Raw genomic sequence first — 6,000 nt, forward strand, 5'->3', positions numbered from 1 at the left:
CTCAGTGAGTCATTATAGCTACCATATTTGCGATATCATTAAATTACTGCTGTAAGCATAACCATTTACAAGTCATTCAACCTTTAAACTTCATTTTGTACTAAGATGCCTTGCTCCTTACATTGCATTTTATATCAGCTTGTATAATACTCTCATATTAGTTTAACATATTATTAGGCAAGTAGTAACGGTGCCAGAAGTCAGACTTTCATCCCGTCAATCAGTAAAATCATTAATATTTTAAAATGTAGTTAACTTAGTTTTTCAAATGGAAGATAGATTCTGCTTAGTAGGATGCAAAGATTTTTTTTCTCTTAAAGCAATTTGAGGAGAGTTTAAATATCATATTAAGAACCAGAAATAAATAAAAAGTATTTAAATAACTCATGAATATTTTTAAATGATTATATCTTTTTCTTTATTTTCTATATAAAAAACATGTTTAAATATTATTTGGTAGAATAAATTGGAGACTGTTTTCATCCACTAATTGCTTATATAATTTTAGGTACTGATTGGAATGGTTCTTATTAATGTTTAAATATGTGGAATTCATAATGGAATTTTTGCAAATTTTTTTAATTAGATGCAGCCAATTGCTCAAAACAGTGGCATATCAATAGGTTTAGCAAACACCTGTCTGTTTTTTCTGCGTAAGAGGGAAGACACCAGAAAATTAAATTTTATATTTCCCGACCTTAAGTTTTGCTTGATTTTTGTTGGAAATAAGATCTGTAGTCAACCAGTTGTGCACAAACAGAATCTCAACTCTTACTTTTATCACCATAAGTTTTCTCATATAGAAGACTGATGACAGCCAGAACTCAGTCACATTCTCTCTCTCTCTCTCTCTCTCTCTCTCTCTCTCTCTCTCTCTCTCTCTCTCTCTCTCTCTCTCTCTCTCTCTCTCTCTCTCTCTCTCCCTTCAGCCTACAGTATCCTTTAGCACTATCAGATTATATAACATTCCAATTCTCTTTCTTCCACTTGGTCTCATGCCTATCATTTTCCCTTCAGTTACGTCCCTCAGTACATATCCAATTTTTTTCCCTTGTGACCTTTATCATACTTAATTTTCTTCTTCCCTAATCAATAATTCCTAATTTCTGACTATCTGTACATATCCTCCTTTCAAGCCACATCTGTATATCAAAAGTTTCATTTCTTCTAATATCCTCTAACTGTAGGGTCCACATTTCATCGTCATAGTGTAGTACTCCATACAAAACACAACGAACATTTTCCTTAAACTTGCATCTGTTCTCCATGTAAATTTCTGTTACATCCTCTTCTCAAACTCTGTCTTACCCTTCTCAGTGGCACCTCCGTAGCCAGGGGGGCAGGAGTGGCAATGCGTAGCACACACTTCTTGATTAGACCGGGGTTCAAGCCCATGACCACCAAATACAGAGGATGCGGAAAGGTCAGGGAATGACCACCGCATATCCCCGGAGCAATATGGCCTTAGTTGCTAATGCTCCTAAAAACCAAATAACAACAACCCTTCTCACTTCTAGTTTTAACTTCCTAACTGCTCCCATCCCAAATACACATATACGGTCAGACCTCTCTTTAATGAACTGCCATGTAGCGAACTTTTTTGATTTCCCCCTGGTCATTACGTTGAAAATAGTTTCCGCATAATGAAGAAAATTTCCATACAACGAACTGATTTCGAGAGACCTGGGTACACATTGTTTACACCTCTGGCCTTTAGGCAAAATAGAGCTGATGCTGTAGAAAGTAAGAATTAAGAGCTTAAAGGATTAAGAATTAATCCCTTTAGCTCTTAAAAGCTATAGGGATTAATTCCATTAATTACAAGCTAAAGCATTCTACAATTTAGTGGTGCCAGTAAAACCCTGGCACAAAAAATGGTCATTTCTATGGCCAACCATAGAAAAAGATGGAAGGTTTTTGGAGAGGCCTTTGCCCAGTAGTAGGTCAGCAGTGGCTAAAAAGAACTAAAACCTGTGCAGCCTATACAATACTGTAGTGAAAAGTCTCACTGGTCAATTGCTATATATGTGTCCACAGCCATTGGCATATTCCCGACATGGACATTGGTTCTGGGCAGCCTGTTTTCTACCATAAACATCCCATTAGAGAATTAGGAGAGAGTGATTTCGGCATCATATGTGTAGTGGAAATGCTTAGTAGTGTAGATCGGGGCGTTTAAAGAAAGAAAAAGAAATTGCTTTAAAATTTGGTATTCCTGCCAGAATGTTTTATGCCCAAAATTTTCGAACTCGTGGACCTTTACGTGCATGTGTAAATAACATTATTCGCATTAGTTAATAAAAATAATTGTCGTCGTAAGCTAAATTGAATCTTATTATTAGTATAAAAGAGAGTGGAGATTGTTAAGTGTCCCTTTACTTCTTGTAAGCACAGACCACCCCAAAATAACTTTGTCCCTCATTAAGAAGTTTAGTCTATAATATTTTAGTAAATTTGACAATTGTTTTCAATTTCCAGTCCATTATAGCTGGGTGGTTTAGTTTTTAGTGGGTTGATGTGCATCGGCTTTGCTTTGCTCTTCCTTTTGGCAGTGAGTAGATTATGGAAATTGAACACAGGATTATTTTTAAGAAACCCCTATATATTAATAATTTTAAACCATATCATGTCATAAATTTAGTTTTATATATATTAATTGGATTAATTTGATGTGAGCGTCAAGCCGAAGAACTTCTTATAAAAAGGTATGAGTTAATCTCTATCTTTTACAAATAGTATTAAAGTAGGAAGGATTTAGCTTTATTGCTCTTATATATTTTGAAAACCAATACATTGCGCACATCATGTAAGTAGTCATATTTTAATATGTATGTATTAATAAATTATTTTAAAATGTTAGAAAATTTATTCATTCCCACTTATTTCTGATTTATTTTCCATCTTTTACTATATTTCTGAATGTTGAATTACAGTATTTTTCGTTGAAAAGATCATATTTGTTTATAAAGAAGTTTCTGTTTAATGAATTTTTTCAAGGGAATGATCGATTTCGTTATATAAAGGTCCGACTGTATCTCAGTCATACTCTGTTAGCAGACTGCCAAGATATCAAATTATGTGTAACACCCACTTATCATCCATTTTAATATTTATTTACTTTTCATCCTTTTCTGCCATCATGATTTTAGTTTTTTTATCGAAATTTTTATTATTATTATTTTTTTTATATTGACACAATTTTCTCATCCTGTGTTTATTACAACTTTCCAACAAAATCAATAATCTCTCTCTTCTATATTAGATACTGGTGCCCTAGCATGTTTCCCCTATTGTTACTCCCAAGTTCGTTGCCTCTCTTACTCTTGTCACTACATTAATGTACTTTATTCTGTAAAAATATTTAAAAAGTGCTACATTTTGAAACTGTTGCATGATCATATGTGAAGAAAAACAGGTTTTCTTTGTGTGTGATCAATAAAACTGTCTAGGTCTTGAAAAGTACTGTTCTGTATTTTTAAAAATTGAAATATGAATCAGTTATTTTGACATATTTGTAAGTATGAACATACCATATTTATTTATATCAATCAAAAATATATACATTGACATACACAATCCTATGCCCACCAGGAAGCCTCTATTACTGTCACAGATTTGAGAGTTGAGTTGCTGGAGTTCCTTGTAGCTTTCCTTTGAAGAGATGGGAGCATCAGTGGCTGAATTCTTATTTTTTTACTAGGTGTTTCAATTTATTCTTCATCAGGTAACATTCATTGTATTCTGTCCTAAAACTTCATTTGAGTTTGTGAAATGAAGAGTTGGCTTTAGCCACTCAAAGAGCCATATCATCTCACTGGCATTGTGGAGTTATCACTTCTGAAAATTTTCTTACATTCATTTTAATTTTCTTCTTTCATGAAAATCTTAAACCTGCAATGAGTCATACAAACTGAGTGTCTTTTTGAAGTTTTCCATCTTTACTAACCATTCTTTGTATATTGGTAGACTGTTCTACTTCTGTAAAGTAATTTTTCAAACTATATTTACTGTAGCCCTTTCCTGTGTATGTCACAGCAGAAACGTCTATGAGACAGAGTGGGGAAACTTTGTTAGAGGCAAGTTATTAATTAACCTAACTGCCCTCGTTTTAATGGAATCTAGAAGTCAGAGAGGTTTGGGGGAACTTACCCAGATGTGGGTACAATATTCTATGGTAGGGCGGATTTGTGAGTACAGAGTGAACAGCTGTTTGGAAGAAAAGTAATGCCAAGAGCAAAAGAGAAAAACCCACTTTTTTTAGATGCAGAAGGAAGCAATATTTGTGATATGCTATGCCAAGAGAGATTAAGAAGTCAGGATAATCCCCAGTAGACATGTGATGTCTAGAAATCAGTGTCATCAAAAGTAAGCATAGGAGCAGAATTCTTTTTGTGACATGACAGGACTGAGTTTTAGAAGGATTGAAATCAACTAAGTTGTTTTTGCTCCACTGGAGAATTACCTGGAGATTGGCACTTAAGAAATTGGTAGCGGACATTCAAGAAGTTTAAGCTGTTTGAACAGTGCAACGTTTCTCAAAATGGAAGGTGGAAGGCAATGTGCTGGCATCAGCAAAACTATGGATAGGATTTCCAGTCAATGGAAGATGGTCATTAATACACAAGGGGAAAAAAGAATGGGAGAAAGAACTGAACCTTGAGGAACAACTGCAATAGTGGGAGAAGTTAGAAGACAACCATCACCTGCAGTGAGAGAAAATACCAGATACCCACTTACAAAAAACAGTTGGCAATCCAAAAGTTTGAAGCTTATTTTGAAGACCTTTATGCCAAATACAGCCCTCATGGGTAGCACAGTTGGTAGGATTGCCATTCTCCCTATAACGGTAGGAAAAGATCCGAGTTAGCCCAGTAAATGACGTGAGAAATTTATGACCTTCCCCCCCTAATGTGGGTAAGTTAATTGTTCTCTGGGGAGGGTAGCATGATTTTTTATCCCACAAACTCCAGTTTTTTGTCCAGCAAAGGAAATCAACCTCAGAACACACGCAATTTACAGACATACACAGAGCAATATGGCCTTAGTTGCTGATTCCCCTAAAACCCCTACTACAATCCAAGCACCAGAGCCTTTGAAATGTCAAGAGCAACTACTTGAATTTCAAACGTTTCCTTTGAATTTGTCCATAGACCGGTAACAAATGGAATGTCTCTAGATAGGAGTTGGCAGTTAATTGATTTCTCCATTAATTTAGAAAGAGTAGAAGTGCAGTGGGACGATAATTGGATTGGAAGGAATTCATTACCCCTTTAAGTATTTCTCCAAATGTATATCAGCAAATTTACATTTGGAGAAATACCATCAGGATCTGGCACTTTCTTTGCATCATGACTTAAATTCTAACATCCGTTTTTTGGAAGACCACAGGAGACATTGAATGGAGTGTATTGGGAATGGTAGAAGGTGGTTTACCAGCATCATCAATACACGAGTTAGAAGAAAAGTAGGATGCTAGCAGGTCAGCTTTATTTTTAAGTGGCAATAGAACCATGTTGTTTTGACACAGGTGGGCAAAACTTTGGGCCAGTAGCTTTTGCAGGAGACCAGAATGATCGACTGCGATTTGGACAGACTCGAGTTTTCTACTTTTAGCCTGTTCAAAATCTATTGTGGACATTTCTGTACAACTGAATTTTTTTTTTTAGTTGAAGTAATGCTCTGGGTTTGGTTTTTTTTTTTTTTTTTTAAATATATACAGAATTTGGTGTATGTGTGCTGATGAAGTGTGCCCATATTTCTTCCCATGACGTATTTTTGCTTACTTTTAAAGTATGGTTTTAGATAGGAGTTGAACCAAAGTTTGGTTTGATGAGATGCGGGACGATGTAATAATTTGCTTCAAAGAATTCCGAAGACTAGCATCAGTACAGACATATGATGCAAGAAAGCAAGCTTATGCAGCATCAGCCAAAAAAAAAAAAAAAAAAAACTCCCATTTCACCCCTCCATTTGTTCCAAATGCCTGTCCAGCTCAGCCTT

Source organism: Mastigoproctus giganteus, chromosome 3, assembly GCF_048544385.1.
Source record: "Mastigoproctus giganteus isolate SK-2022 chromosome 3, ASM4854438v1, whole genome shotgun sequence".
NCBI classification, from domain to species: Eukaryota; Metazoa; Arthropoda; class Arachnida; order Uropygi; family Thelyphonidae; genus Mastigoproctus; species Mastigoproctus giganteus.